The 16034-nt window shown below is 42.1% G+C and overlaps 1 non-coding gene across 1 annotated transcript; it reads right to left on the bottom strand.

Moving 5' to 3' along the window:
- Positions 1 to 8663: 8663 nt before the first annotated feature.
- On the bottom strand, positions 8664 to 8802 carry LOC123406600. The gene has a single exon (XR_006612267.1). It is a non-coding gene; the product is annotated as a small nucleolar RNA Z247 (small nucleolar RNA).
- Between the last annotated feature and the right edge of the window lie 7232 nt (positions 8803 to 16034).

Genomic DNA, 16034 nt, shown 5'->3' with positions numbered 1-16034 from the left:
GCGCGCTCACCGCCTGGGCCTCATGCCCGACCTCGCTGCCGCTTGGTCGCAGCAGCGCTCTAGCATTGCCAGGCCCGCCATGGCGAGTGCCTCGCCCTGCCCGACGTGCATCTCTCGACCGCTCCCCCCCCCATGTGCCATGGATGGAGCTCGCACCAGCTCTGCCGTCATTTCCTGTGTCGGCTTCTACGCAATCCCTCTGTCCGTTTCAAGCCTCCTCGAGCCCCGTGCCTCAGATCCATGCTCCACCGTGTCAAGTTCGTCGTCCCTGCCTTCCCGCGCCAAGGCCATCACGTTTGAGCCCAGCATCGTGCCGCCATGGGCAGCGCCCGCACCGCCTTCGAGCGCACAACAGACCTGGCCAAATGGGCCGGCACGACACGGCCCATTGTAATTGGGCCTGGAACGGCACGTCCCGCCCAGGCACGTTTATTAGTCGGGCCGTGCCGTGCCGGCCCATGGGCTGCGCCTCCACGCCCACGCACGACCCGATTATTTAACAGCCCGGCATGTTGGCCGAATTAGCACGCTGGGTCACATATTTTTAGCCTTATGGGCTTATTTTTGGGCCTATTGGACCATATTTTTGTATATATATTAAAAAAATATAAAAACAAATGGGTCGTGTCGTGCCGGCCCGCGTGCCTAGCTGCCAGGCCAAGGCACGGCCCGAGGCGTGCTTCGTGCCGGGCCCGAGCACAATTAGCCCATGCCGGTCCGGGCCCGTGTCATGCCAGGCACGCGGGCTGTCGGCCCGGCCCGATTTACTCGGCCCGTTTCGCCAGATTTGGCGCACAAGCGTGTTGATGCACCACTGTTAGCGAGGCCTAGTGCGTTCACCCGTCGGTGCTAGGTGGGTTGTCGCCCCAGCCAGGGCCAACTTTGTGGCCCAGCCAGCCACCTCGGTCGATTTCCTGCGCGTGGGCCTCAACGTTGGCCTTAGCCCACCGCATCACGTCAAGCCAGCCCACTCTGTGAGATGCTCCATCGACATGGGCTAGGCCCACTATGGTGAGCCCATCGCCTAACCCCTCTATATGTCGCCAAGTTCATGTTAGTTATTTTGCAAACGCCCTCTTGAGCCCATTAATGCCCACATTCAACACACGTAATGTTTTTCCCTGTGGCAATTTTATCAATTTTCCAATGCATTAACCGATTTATAAAAAAAACCTAAACTCATGCATTTAATAACTTGAGAACCGTGCATCGGTTGAAAATGTTTTATGTATGTAAAATGATTATAATTTCGTGTAGTTATTAATTTCCAAATTTCATGCATGTTTAAAAATGTTTAACCTGTTGTTTACATTAATTTGAGTGATGCCATATTAAAATGATTTAATTCATCGCAACATAACCATGCATTGGATTTTAAAAACTTTAAACATGAAAAATGCTTAGAATTTTGTGTAGTTTCACAATATCCAACTCTCATATGTGTTTAAAATGTTTAACTTGCTGTTCACATGTATTTTGCATTAATGTCTTATTAAAGTTATTTAATTCGTAACTAATTAACTGTATCTTCGATTAAAATGTTTTACATATGTAACATGACCAGAAAAATGTGTAGATCAACATGGTGACATTTATTTTTCCGTTTAACAATTCTAAATTTTGTTATACCTTGAACAACATCGAACCTTAATTTGCATATGGGGACTTCCCGGAATTGTCATTCATTATTCCGGCCTCATTTAAATTTGCCTAGATTTTTATGTAGTTCCATAATATCTTGTTGCATCCATGATTCAACATGTTTGTGGTTGTCATTTGCATACATTTTGCATTTATGCCATATCATCTTGTATTGGTCATATCTTTTAAACCATAGCTCCGTTTGCAATGATCTATTTATGTAAATCAACTAGAATGACGTGTAGGTCTATCAACGCGAGCCTCGACCCACCGCATCGCGTCAAGCGGGCCCGCTCTGCCAGATGCTCGACTGAAATAGGCTAGGCCCACTATGGTGAGCCCATCGCCTAATCCCTCTATATGTTGCCCACGGCCCTCTTAGTTATTTTGCACATGCCCTCTTAAGCCCTTGAGTGCGCACATTCAGCCCACGTAATGTTTTTCCCCTCTCGCAATGTTATTGATTTTCCAATGCATTACGAGATTTATAGAAAAAAAAACTCTAAACTCATGCATTTTATAACTTGTGAACCATGCATCGGTTGAAAATGTTTTATATATGTAAAATGATTATAATTTCGTGGAGATTATTAATTTCCAAATTTCATGCATATTTAAAATTGTTTAACCTGCTATTTTCATTAATTTGCATGATGCCATATTAAAATGATTTAATACATAGAAACATAATCTTGCATCGGATTTAAAAAAATTGAACATGAAAAATATTTAGAATTTTGTGTAGTTTCACAATATCCAACTCTCACATGTGTTTAAAATGTTTAACTTGTTGTGCTCATGTATTTTTCATTAATGTCATATTAAAATGATTAAATTCATAACTAACTTATTGTAGCTCTGATTAAAATGTTTCAAATATGTAACTTGACCATAAAAATGTGTAGAACAATATGGTGACATTTATTTAGTTGTTTAACTACTCTAAAGTTGTGTTATAGGCACAATAGTATAGAATCTTAATTTGCATATGGGGACTTTCTAGAATTGTCGTTCGTTGTTCCGGCCTCATTTAAACTTGCCTAGATTTTTATGTAGTTCCGTAATATCTTGTTGCATCCATGATGCAACATGTTTGTGGCTGTCATTTGCATACATTTTGCATTCATGCCATATCATCTTATATTGGTCATATCTTTTAAATTGTAGCTTCGTTTGAAGTGATCTATATATGTAAATTGACAAGAATGTCGTGCCGGTCCACTTTATTTTGTTGTTTAATAAATATAAAACATGTTTAGTTCAGATATGGACCAATTTCGAAACTAACATATGGGGTTGTTTCAGAAATGCTATATGTTGTTTCCGCCTCATTTAATATGCCTAGATAGTGTAGTTTATATATGCTTCACCTCTTGCCATGTTTAACAACATTTAACATTCTTGAGTACCTAAACGGGAGTCAACTAAATAATTCAAATATGGAGTTTTGTCAATATGCAGTGAGTTGCATATTGAGCTTCATTTAATGTCTAGTATTAATTGTTGTGCTCGCCATGCCTTACATAATTTAAATGGACATGCATCATAATTGTGTATCATGTCATGCATATGTGGTGTTTATTATCGTGTGTTGATTGTTGTTTCTGAACTGTTCCTTATCGATAGAGTTCCAAACCGCTTTGGAGTGTGAGGATTTGTTCGACTACGTTGGTTTGTGTGCTTCATGGATTTGTTCTTCTTCCAAGCGTGATCACATGCAAGATGATCATTTCCCTAGATAACATTACTATCATTGCCATGCTTGTTGTCTCGTTTCTTTCGCTATGTATTGCTTCCAACCACCTATTTAATAAGCCTCCCAGCATTGCCATGAAAAGCCTCTAACCTTTCCAGAACCCAGCAAACCACTATTTGGCTATGTTACCGCTTGCTCAGCCTGATTGTAGCATTGCTAGTTGCAGGTGCAATTGTTTCCATGTGACAACATGGATTCCTTATTATCTCAACATATTATTGCTAATTAATTTAATGGACCGATATACTTGGTAAAAGGTTGAAGGCTTGGCCTTCTAGCCTGGTGTTTTGTTCCATATTTGTCGCCCTAGTTACTTGTGTACCAGTGTTATGTTCCATAATTTAGCGCTCCTGACATGCTTGGTGTGTTATGGGGACCCCCTTGACTTTCGTTTTGGGTAAGACTCTTCTGGCAAGGTGAAACTTGGGTACTATATTTGCTCAACATAATAATACTGAAAAAACAGAGGGCGTCATGAACCCGAGGAGTAATTCAACATAATACAGTGAGTGCTAGTGCTGATGGTGTTGATCCTAAACAGAGCCACTTGCGGGGCCACCCGAGGCAACTCGGGGGATTTCCATCTAGCCACCGTATGTACTGCTCATCCGTCGTGTCATGAGAACGAGATACGCGGCTCCTATCGGGATCATCGACACGCCGGGGGGCCTTGCTGGATTTGTTTTACCTTTCTCGAACGTCTTCTCCGAGGGATTCTGAGGATACTTTGGGCTATCTCGAGGTTGAGGTTTTCCACTAGGAAGCTGAGGAGATCATGAGTTTTCCGTGGTCGAGGTTTCTGACGCAACTTGTGGTATTTTATGATGGACTAGTTGGAGCACCCCTGCACGGTTATATCTTTAAGAAAGTCATGCTCGCGGTTATGTGGCAACTAGGAAACTTTGTTTAACACCAGGTCATAGCAAACTTGAAGTAAACTTAATTAAAATATGTCAACTATGTGCGTAACCATGACTGCTTATTCTCGTGAGTTCTGCATCCGGAAGAGGACACGATGGGGTTACGATTGACATAAGTAGGTGTTCAGGATCACTTCGAGATCATTATTAGTTCACGCCAGTTATGCGTAGATCACCCCCTCTTATTCTTGTACTCCTAAGTTAGCCACTCAAATAAATGTTTATTTGCTTGTTGTGGCCTCACCACTTAACCATACCTCACCCATTAAGCTTTGCTAGTCTTGATACCTTTGGAAATGATATTGTTGAGTCCCTATGGCTCAAAAATTACTACAACAATAGTTGCAGGTACATGTAAAGAGATACTTTGACTTGAGCATGATGATTGTTCCATTTGGAGTTTTCTTCTTCTTCATCGATCTAGGATGGGTTCTAGGACGGCAGCCTCGGATGGCAAGGATGGACATCGTTTTATTATCGTTTGTTTTCGTCCATAGTCGGGCCCTCCTCTTTTACATGATGCGTGAATATATTGTTGTATTTTGTTGTTCATGTTGTAACTTGTGGCGAGTGTAAGCCAATTCCATATACTCATATCTTCTGTACATGTGCTTGTAACGATATCCATTCTTGCGAAACGATGAGATGCACTTCTATCTCTGTCGAGGCCCTCGTACCAAAATAAGGATAGGGTCGCATCTATGGCGTTACAAGACAGTATCATGTTTGTTGGCACACCATGATATGAGATTGGGTCCAAAGAACACTGCAAAACCACCTGTTGAGCGTGTGTCATCTAAATATCTTGCCTAGTCAGAGTCAGAAAAGCCACTAACAAGAGTAGATGGTGATTTGCTGAATGTTAGCGAGTACTCAAAGTATGTTTAATATATCTGACAATACGTTTAGCAGTTGTCCAATGAACAGTAGTGGGTGCATGAAGGAACTGGCATACTTTATTGACACCAAAGGAAATGTCTGGCCTTGTAAGAGTCAAGTACTGAAGTGCACCTACCAAGATTCTATAGTTGGTGGTGTCCTCTTGATTTAGGAGATTTCCTTCTGTAAGAGATATTTTTTCAGAGCTAAACAATGGAGTTGGTGATGGTTTACATCCCTGCAAGCCATCTCATTTTACAAGATCAGTTGCATATTTTTCTTGAGAAAGGTGAAGATCATCTCCATGTTTGTTTACCTTAATACCTAGGAAGAAATGTAAATCTCCTAGGTCTTTAAGAGCAAACTCAGCTCTCAAATCTTTAAGCAGGTCTGCCACAGCCTGATTAGATGAACCTGTAACAATGATATCATCAACATATATAAGTACAAATATGGAAGTATTTGACTTATTGTAAATAAGCAATGAGGTGTTAGCCTTGGAGGGAGTAAAACCAAGTGCTTGCAGGTTGTTACTGAGATGTGAGTACCATGCTCTAGGAGCTTGCTTCATCCATATATAGCTTTATCAAGCTTACACACATGTAGCGGAAAATTTTTATCTTCAAACCCAGGAGGTTGTTTCATGTAAACATCCTCTTCCAGAACACCATGAAGGAATGCATTCTGCACATCTAGCTGTCTAAGACTCCATCCACTCGAAACAGCAATAGATAGAACAAGGCGAATGGTGACAGCTTTTACAACTGGACTAAAAGTGTCCTCATAGTCAAGGCCATATCTCTATTTAAAACCGTTTGCAACAAGCCTACCTTTGTAGCGATCTATAGTTCCATCAGATTTCTTTTTTATGCTGAAGACCCACTTGCAATCAGTTAAGTTTACCTTGTCGAGAGGGAACTAGATGCCATGTCTTGTTTTTCTAAAGGGCCATGTGTTCCTCTTCCATAGCCTTTCCCCAAGCTGCATCACCAAGAGCGTCATGAAGTGTACCAGGTTCACCTTTGGAGCAAGCCAATCCAAACTTGGTAATATTTTCGTAATTAATGGAATTTATTACCCCTTTTTAAGTCGTGCACGCGGTGTAGGAGCTGCAGCTGTAGGTGCATCCATAGGTATGTGAACACGGGATCCGGAGTTGCCCCCGACAACATCAGATCCCGAGGCTAATTCACCAACCGATGATCGATGCATGCTGGGATCGCCTATGGCCGTCGGTACATGTGTAGGGGATAGAACCAGAACAGAGGATCAAGAACCATTGCCATCCAGCGGCCGATCATTGCCCAATAATGACTCCGGTCGGGCGGGATCCGCACCCGTGTGAGGGCCAGGCGGCTGCCACGTGTGGCGCCTAGCGTAGCAGTGGCCCTGTCGATTGGCCACCTAGACACAGGAGGCCGCATGGGTTTGCCTAGCGAGTGGTTGTGGTAGGTCGTGTTGGAGACGCCCACTTGGCCGATGTCGTTGTCGCCAGGAGATCAATCTGGCGCCGAGGTTTGCACGCTGCACGCATCTGAGGTATGGATCCCGAGGAGGATCCGCTGCCAGACTGCTGCAGTGCTGATCCCAAGGAGGATCTATTCCCGGGCAGGGGACACATAAAATATGGCCGTGTTTCTGCAGTATTTGGAGTCGTTTGTTCAACATTTTCGTTGGAAATTTCTCTTGTAACATCACAGAGCTCATGCGCACGGTTATGGGCGTCAGTCAAAATGGATTCATCACAATTATTTTCCCCTATGTCACCACTAATGAGATGAGAGGGCAAGAGGAGAATTACTTGGTGAAGAAGTGCTCTGGCGTTTGGCTCGAGATCAAAAAACGATAATTTAGTTTCATCGAAGACCACATCCCTGGAGATGTAAACCGAGCTAGTGGGAACATCAAGGCACTTGACGGCTTTGTGTTGAGCACTATACCCAATGAATACACATTGTTTGGAGCGAAACATGAGCTCTCGGTTGTTATATGGTCTAAGATTTGGCCAACAAGCACAATCAAAGACACGAAGGGAATTGTATTCTGGTTTTGTGTGGAGAAATTTTTCAGTGGGGGTGTCATAGTTGATGACTCAACTTGGCAATATAATGATGAGATGCATGGCAGTGAGGAATGCCTCATCCCAAAATTTGAGGGGTATAGATGCTCGTGCAAGAAAGGCAAGCCCCACTTCTACAATGTGTGCGTGCTTGTGTTTAGAAGACCCATTTTGTTGATAAGCATGGGGACACGACATGTGATGAGACACACCAAGTTTTTAAAAGAAGGAGTTCATTTTTTATGCTCTCCTCCCCAATCATATTAGACAACAAGTATTTTGCTGTCAAACTTACATTCAGCAAGTTCTTGGAAATTTTGAAACACTTGAAACACATCAGATCTTTTCTTAAGGAGATAGATCGATGAGTATTCACTGTAATCATCAATAGAACTCACATAGTGAGTATATCTACCAACAGAGGAAGGAGCAGGGCCCCAAACATCAGAAAAATGAGTTGCAGTGGTTCGGTAGAAACACTTGTAGAAATTGGATATGGTAATTGATGGCTCTTGGCCTTTTGACAAGGATCACAAATAGTTTTAGTGCTACGCTCCAACATATGGGAGCTTATTATTCCTAAGAAATTTTTCAACTGAAGAAAACGATGCATGCCCTAAATGATCGTGCCATCGAGAGGATGAAAGCTTGGTGACACCATATGCTTGTTTACTGAGTCTCCTAATTTCAGGAATCAATGGATAAAGCCCTCAAACGCATCTACCTCGACACATGATTTTCTTTGTGACCTGATCCTTGATAAGAAAGAAGAATGGGTGAAACTCAAGAAAAACATGATTGTCAAGGGATACAAGATGAACAGAAAGGAGATTCATTGATGCTTTAGGGACATGCAGTATTCTTCTAAGATGAATTTTTTGATCAGGGGTTTTTATAATTGAGTGACCAATGTGACTAATTTTCATACCTTCTCCATTTGTGGCATGGATTTGGTTGCCACTGTGGTACTTTTCCAGCATACTAACCTTCTCTAGTTCACCTGTGATGTGGTTGATGGCACCACTGTCCACGTACCAGTTGGTGTCGATGTCGTACAATCCATTAGCACCGCCGGTCACCTTCTCATCTTGGGATGAGTCGTCGTCATCCTCAAAATGGTACCAGCAGTCCTTCGCCGAGTGCCCCAACTTTCCACAGGTTTGACACTTGATGGAGTCAGGGCGAGACTTGGTGGAGGAGTTCATGCGGGGACCCTTGGATTTGTTGTAGGAGGGTCGTCCGTTGTTTTTGCCGCCATTGTTGCCACGAGGGGTGTTTTCGTTCTTCCCTTTGTGTGGTAGTCCATGGTAGCAAGGGTTTCCTCCGCCACCGCTGCTGTGGCCACAAGAGGCACCGTTAGCCGAGGTCTTGAAGCCACCATCATTGCCTCGGTAGAGCGCCACCCTCTAATGAAAGTTGCTCATCTGAGAAAAAAGCTCATCAAGCATGACCGGGATGGTGCGGGAATCAAGCGCTGAGACCAGCGGCTGATACTCCATGTCAAGGCCGGTGAGGATGTGGGAGATGAGTTGGTCATCGTCCATCGGCTTGCGTGCAACCGTTAGTTCGTCCGCCAGCGAATGCATCTGCGCGAAGTATGTCGCCACAGATTGTTGCCCGTTTTGCGCATTAGCAAGGTCTATGCGTATGTTGTTGATGCATGACATGGATATCGAGGAGAACATGATTGCAAGTGTTGTCTAGAGATCATGCGCATGGGTGATGGAGGTGACCTACACAAGCACTTCCTTCGACAAGTTATTCAGCAAGTATCCAATTACTTCTTATTCTTCCTTGACCCAAATTGAATGCACAGGGTTTGGCGACGTCTCTTCCTTCCCGTCCACTATCTTGGTGGTGACAGTTTGGGCGGGTTCCTTCATGGATCCATCGACGTAGCCGAACAAACCAACACCTCAGAGCTGCGGTGTGATCTATGTCCGCGAAGGCACATAGTTTGTGAGGGTGAGCCTCTCGATGATCTGGCCATTGAGGTTGGTCGGGGATAAGCTTGAGCAGGAGGACATGGTGGTTCGGCTATGGAGGCTAAGAGCTAGATGTGGTGGAATGGATTGCTCTGTATACCATGTAGAAATTGTCGGAACGTCATACCCTGCTGAGGGTAACGGTTCCATGTTAAATAGCCAGGAGCTGGTCCGTTGGATATGCGTACAAGAGGTTGAGATTACAAGCTTGGGATACAAGGAAAGAAGGAAGAGATAGATTCGGTTGCACGAGATGAAAATAATTGCTAACAACCTATCTATCCTAAACCGAACAACCTTGATCTCCAAGGTACTAACATCTCATCGTGACACCTCTTGAAAATTGCACAATATTGTTTAACAGGTGCCAACAGTCTATTTCTCTAATCCGATGGAAGAGAGTTTATAGATAATACAACAACTAGATTCCATGTCATGGTACGAAGCACTCAATGTCACAAAAAAATTGTGTCCTTCTTTCCAGTTTTTTGGGATGCAAAAAGCAGATAATGACGATGACTACAAGATATTTCAGTAAGAAAATGGAGTAGTGAAGCACACATAAATATGAAGGAAAGGAACTATGCGATGATGTTGTATCTCGGGAGACAGCACTGCAATATCTAAAGGTCTCGTGGAAATTCAGGTTATCTAAAACATTTTTCTAAACAATGCCACAAATGAATGGATTAGATACTTTTTTCCTAAATCTAGCTTGTCGTCTAAATGAACTTACATTCTCTAACCTTAAAAGAACTTAGAGCAAAGCACAACCACTAACTTAACTATTGCCCAAGAATAAGGAGGGATAAATTAGATAGAGAATTGGGATCAACCTAACTGGGATAAGGTAACAAAAGGGATAGGTGGAAGTAGTGGAGACATTGCTAGTCAACACTTGATGCATATAATAGAACATGGTAGAACAATATCTAGATCTTGAATGTAATCCAAAATTTATGTTTTATAAAGATATGTCCAACTCCTCAATAGTTGGTTAATCATTAGGATAAAATGCTAGAAGTACTTATAAGATATTAAAAGCGGAATGAACCACATCCATGAGAAGAAAGGCTTTCATATCAACATATTTGCAGAAAACGCAACCTAATACTCCATGTATAAGTAACAAAACAATTATCATGCAGAAAGCTAAAAACACAACAAAGGGACAATATAGATCATCATGAGCATCCAATGTAGAAGTGTGTATGGTGATGAGCGAATGAGGAGTTCCTGGTGGTGCAGGAAATCGCGAGAGGACCTCAAGGTAGAACACATCAAAACAACGACAATGTCCTAACCCACCACCAACTCTACTCCTCCTTAACACTAGCACCATCAACATCCTCCCTGATTTTACTAATGGAACCATGTATGTAAATGGATATGCAACAATTAAAAGAAGACAAACTCAATGATTCAAGGCCAAAATGGATAGTGTGAAGTTAATTTGTAATACCTTCTAAACTGCATAATCTGAATGGAAACATTAGCTTTTATTGTAAAATACCACTTTGTAACATCTTTATTGGACCAGGACACAACCTAAAAAGAGCTGAAATGTATATATACATCATTATGAACAAAATAGATAATGATATGTGTTGTTTACCAAGTTGGAATCTCATCTATCACTATCTTAGTACTTCCTCATTCATCTCCATTCTAAAGGAATGCCTCTTGCATCTTCAATCCTAATACACATACTTTAGGGCTATCAAGCCCAAGAAATCAACAAAGGGACAATACAGATCATCATGAGTAGCCGACGTAGAAGTGTGTATTGTGATGAGAGAATGAGGAGTTCCTAGTGGTGCAGGAAATCGTGAGAGGACCTGAAGACAGAACGCATAAAAACAACAACACTGTTCTAACCCACCACCAGCTATACTCCTCCTTAACTCTAGCACCACCAAGCTCCTCCCTAATTTTGGTAATGCAACCATGTATGTAAATGGATATGCAATAATTAAAAGAATACAAACTCGATAATTAAAGGCCAAAAGGGATAGTCTGAAGTTAATTTGTAACACCTTCTAAACTGCATAATCTGAATGGAAACATTAGCTTTTAGTTTAAAATAACATTTCGTAACAACATTCTTGGACCAGGACCCTTTTCCAAACAATCAAAACTAAAAAAGATCAGAAATGGATATATACATTTTTATGACATAAATAGATAATGATCTTTGTTGCCTTACAAAGTTGGAATCTCATCTCTCGCTATATTAGTACTTCCTCGTTCATCTCCATTCTCTAGAGATGTTTCCTACATCTTCAATCCTAATACACATACTTTAGGGCTATCAAGTCCAAGAAATTACAGAACTAAGAGATGAGCTATTGCAGAAACTAACCTGGCATGTTAGTCATTGCAACATGTCATGTGAAGAATCTCCGAACCAATATATGATAACCACAGGTCCACGGCCTCCTAGAATTCTGCGAAGAAATGGACAGAGTCACGACGAAAACTTGCACCGCTAGTACCTGAAAATTTTGACATAAAAAGGAACATCTTTCCTAAAAACACAAAACAAATAAAATTATTGGAAGGAACCAAGACTATGAGGGCCGCAAATCAATGGAAAATATGAAGATAGAAAGACAACTTGGGGGAGAACTACAACTACTCGAGGTGAAATTGCCACAGTGGGGGGAAGTACACAGAAGGAGGGGTAGATCATATATGGGCGTGTCAGTGTAGGCAACAAGTAGTGGGCAATGAACTCCATGGAGGCCTTGCATCAAAACAAACAATGGAAAAAACAAAAAATAAAATGAACCAATAATTTGCATTGAGATCAAATATTCCCTTCGTCTCGAAATACTTGCAAACTGAACCTTGGTAGCAAACCGAAAGATATTTGCATATATAACTACAAGGAAGTCATCCCTTTGAACTATAAATATGGACCATCACGATATGCTGATATACATGAGTTTCTCTGCTTCGCTGTAGCCCCTGTAGAAATCTGTTGACTACTTGTAATAAGAAATCTAATGGCTCCATTAAATTAATATCTAGGTTTGACTCCTTTTGTAAGGAAGTTACTTCCTGTAGTCCGTGGACACATGAAGAAACTTTCTACATGTAATATGTACACACTTCAAGAAGGCAAGAAGCTAACAAAAAACTGAATATGAAGCTTCTTGCAGTGGTTTAACAAAAGCAAAATCATAACATGACAAATATCAAGTTGTCCACAGAGAAAGATGAGTCTAATTTGACAATTTGACACCCATCAACAGTACTTAGAAATTGATTTTTATTTACAAAGTCAACTGGAACAAAAGAATAAGCAATATTAGGTAATTGAATGATTTCTTTATGTTCTAAAAAATCTATGCATTATATAAAACACAAATAATAACTACATAATTTGGACAATTAGGAATAGTAGGCTTGTCCACTTGTGACACACTAATAAGATTACCTTGCTAGAGCTCAGACTTGTAAGGCATTCTAGATGGCAACACTCTCCACGTGCAAAACTTAACGCGCCTTTGTTAAAATCATAATTTTATGGGACATTACAAATGTGCTCTTCCGTGTAAGCATGTCCACATTCATGTTTGATCAGATGCATCTCATGGATGCACTAAGTCTGCGGTTGGAGAAAGGAGCGTCAAGGTTTGATGAAGATCGAGACAAGGTTAAGTCAAGGGATAGAGATGGCTTGTGACTAAAGATATCAGCATCCCCATCAACTGGTTTGTTTAGCGTGCGGTTTATTAGAGCAAGCCACCTTGCACCTTGTTCATTGTCTTCTATCACAAGCACATTCCCGACATTGAGAGGGACTATATCATGAAAATTGTGCGAGGGATAGAAAAAGGACGTAAGGATGTTCTATGTTCACTGAAACAAACTGATTTAAAATACAGGTTATTGTGATAAACATTAAATGCGAGAATGTCAACAAAACCCAAAGGCCATAAGAGACAAAAGGATAACCTACTGTACTTTATTATTATGCAGTTAGTATGAGTATGAATAGGGGGTAAATTTACAGAAAGTATGTAAGTTATTCACTATGTATTCTTATGTGAATTTTTGGCACTGCAAGTCTGCAACTACAAGTATTGGGAGGGGTTGTTAAACACTTTTACATTGTAACGTTACCTTCTGTTGTACTTGTCCTGGTCTTTAGGAGCCCACGATGCGAAGGCCTACATGCCTGAATCGTAGGGCAATCGGTCTCTCCCTCCTGGGTACATATCCCATGTAATGTGTAATACATTCAGTTAAGGAAAGCAGTATTCTCTCTAACTTGGTATCAGCTACCAGGGTTCTTCCCCAGTGCTGGACTTCCCTCATCCACCTCATCGTTGGGCTCCCTCTCCTCCATGGCGACCACTCCTGCCTCGTCCTCGGACACCACCGCGAGCCCCTCCGCGACTTCCTCGCCGTCATTTGTCTTTTGGACTGCTTCCTCTCACCACCAAGGCACCTACCCCGCCACCGGCACCCATTTTCCCCCTCTCTTCTCTTCCGCTACACCCGCAACGGCTCCAGCACCCGCTGCTCCCTGCCACCCCATCTTCCATGCACATAACCAAGCACCTCAATTTCCACCGCAACCCCGCTGAACACAAAACCCACAAGTGGAAGTCATTCTTCCTCATGGTCTTGATCCACTACAGTGTGTACTTTCTCATCAAGCACTCCCACCTCCCAATGTCGATGCCCACTATCAGGAACTCGATGTTCATGTCGCGCTCTGGCCCTACGCAACCCTCCCTAATCCCCTCCTCGATCATCTGGTCGGAGCCACCAACACTTTTGCCATCTGGAAGAAAGTTCAGGACTACTTCCTGGAAAATCGCGCCGCTTGCTTCAAGCTACTCAATCGGCAATACAGCAACCTCATGTGGGGCGACTCGTCGGTCGTTGAATACGTCCACCGCGTGAAGCTCCTCATGGACGGCCTCGCCGACATCGATCACGCCGTCATCAAGGTTGACCTCATAACTCAGTTCTTGCATGATCTGGTGATGAACCACAAGTATAGGGGGTCAATCATAGTCTTTTCAATAAGTAAGAGTATCAAACCCAATGAGGAGTGGAAGAAAATGACAAGCGGTTTTCAACAAGGTAATTTCTGCAAGCACTAAAATAGCGGTAATAAGTCGTTTGATAGCAAGATAATTGTAACAAGTTATAAGTAGGAATACTAACAATAGGTGCGGCAAGGTAGCCAAATCTTTTTGCGTCAAAGGACATGCCAAAACAAATTCTTATAATAGGCAAAGCGTTCTTGAGGGCACACGTGAATTTCATCTAGTGACTTTCCTCATGTTGGGTTATTTGAAGTTTGTACTGTGATAATTTGATATGTGGGTGGACCGGTGCTTGGGTTCTGTTCTTACATGAACAAACGTGCCACTTGTGTTTAACCCTCCCGCAAGCGTCCACAACTACCAAAAAAGTACTAAGAATAAATTTTAGCCATGGCATTAAACATAGGGATCCAAATCAGCCCCTTACGGAATAGCGCATAAACTAGGGTTTAAGTATCTGTCACTCCCGCAACCCGCATTCCCTTAGGCCCAAAGATGGTGAAGTGTTATGTAATCAAGATCACATAACACCACTAAGGGAATAACAACATTCAGATCGTGAAAATATCAAATGAATAGCAACTTCACATGATTAATTGCAACATGACTTCTCTCGTGGCCTCAAGAACAAAAGTAACTACTCACAACTGATAAACATGCTCATGATCAGAGAGATATTAAATAGCATATTGGATCTGAACATATGATCTTAGACCAAATAAACCATAAAGCATCAACTACAAGATGTAATCAACACTACTAGTCACACCCCAGGTACCAATCCGAAGTTTTAACAAGATTGAGCACAAGAGATAAACTAGGGTTTTGAGAGGAGATGGTGCTAATGAAGATGTTGATGAAGTTTGGTGCTACCTCTTGAGCTTGTGTTGGTTTTCCCTTGAAGAGGAGAGGGTGATGCAGCGAACTAGAAAAGTATTTCCATCAGTTTGTTGAGAACCAAGGTATCAATCTAGTAGGAGGAACAAGCAAGGCCCCAATAGTAGTACCTACACAAACAATCAAACACTTGCATATAGGCATCACGTCTGTGTCAAGTAGACCGAAACGATTCTGCATCTACTACTATTACTCCACACATCGACCGACTCCTGCCTGCATCTAGAGTATTAAGTTCATGAAGAAGAGAGTAATGTGTTAAGTAAGATGACATGATGCAGAGGGATAAACTCAAGCAATATGATTAAAACCCTATCTTTTTATCCTTGATGGCAACAATACAATACGTGCCTAGCTACCCCTACTTTTTCACTGGGTGAGGACACCGCAAGATTGAACACAAAACTAAGCACTTCTCCTATTGCAACAATTACCAATCTAGTTGGCCAAACCAAACCATTAATTTGAAGAGACTTGCAAAGATATGAAATCATGCATATAAGAATTCAGAAGAGACTCAAGTAATATTCACAGATAATCTGAACATAAACTCAGAATTTATCGGATGTCGACAAACACACTCCAAAAGAGCGTTACATCGGATAGATCTCCATGAAGATCATGAAGAACATGGTATTGAAGATCAAAGAGAGAAGAATACATCTAGCTACTAGCTATGGACCCATAGGTCTATGGTGAACTACACACACATCATCGGAGGGGCAATGGAGTTGATGTAGATGCCCTCCATGATCAATTCCCTCTCTGACAGATAACCAGAAAATTCTCCCAGATTGGATCTCATGGGAAGAGAGGCTCCCGGTGGCA

The sequence above is a fragment of the Hordeum vulgare genome, chromosome 6H (genome assembly GCF_904849725.1).
Source record: "Hordeum vulgare subsp. vulgare chromosome 6H, MorexV3_pseudomolecules_assembly, whole genome shotgun sequence".
Lineage (NCBI taxonomy): Eukaryota > Viridiplantae > Streptophyta > Magnoliopsida > Poales > Poaceae > Hordeum > Hordeum vulgare.
The sequence above is the reverse complement of the archived record's forward strand: the minus strand, read 5'-3'. Positions and strand labels throughout refer to the sequence as shown.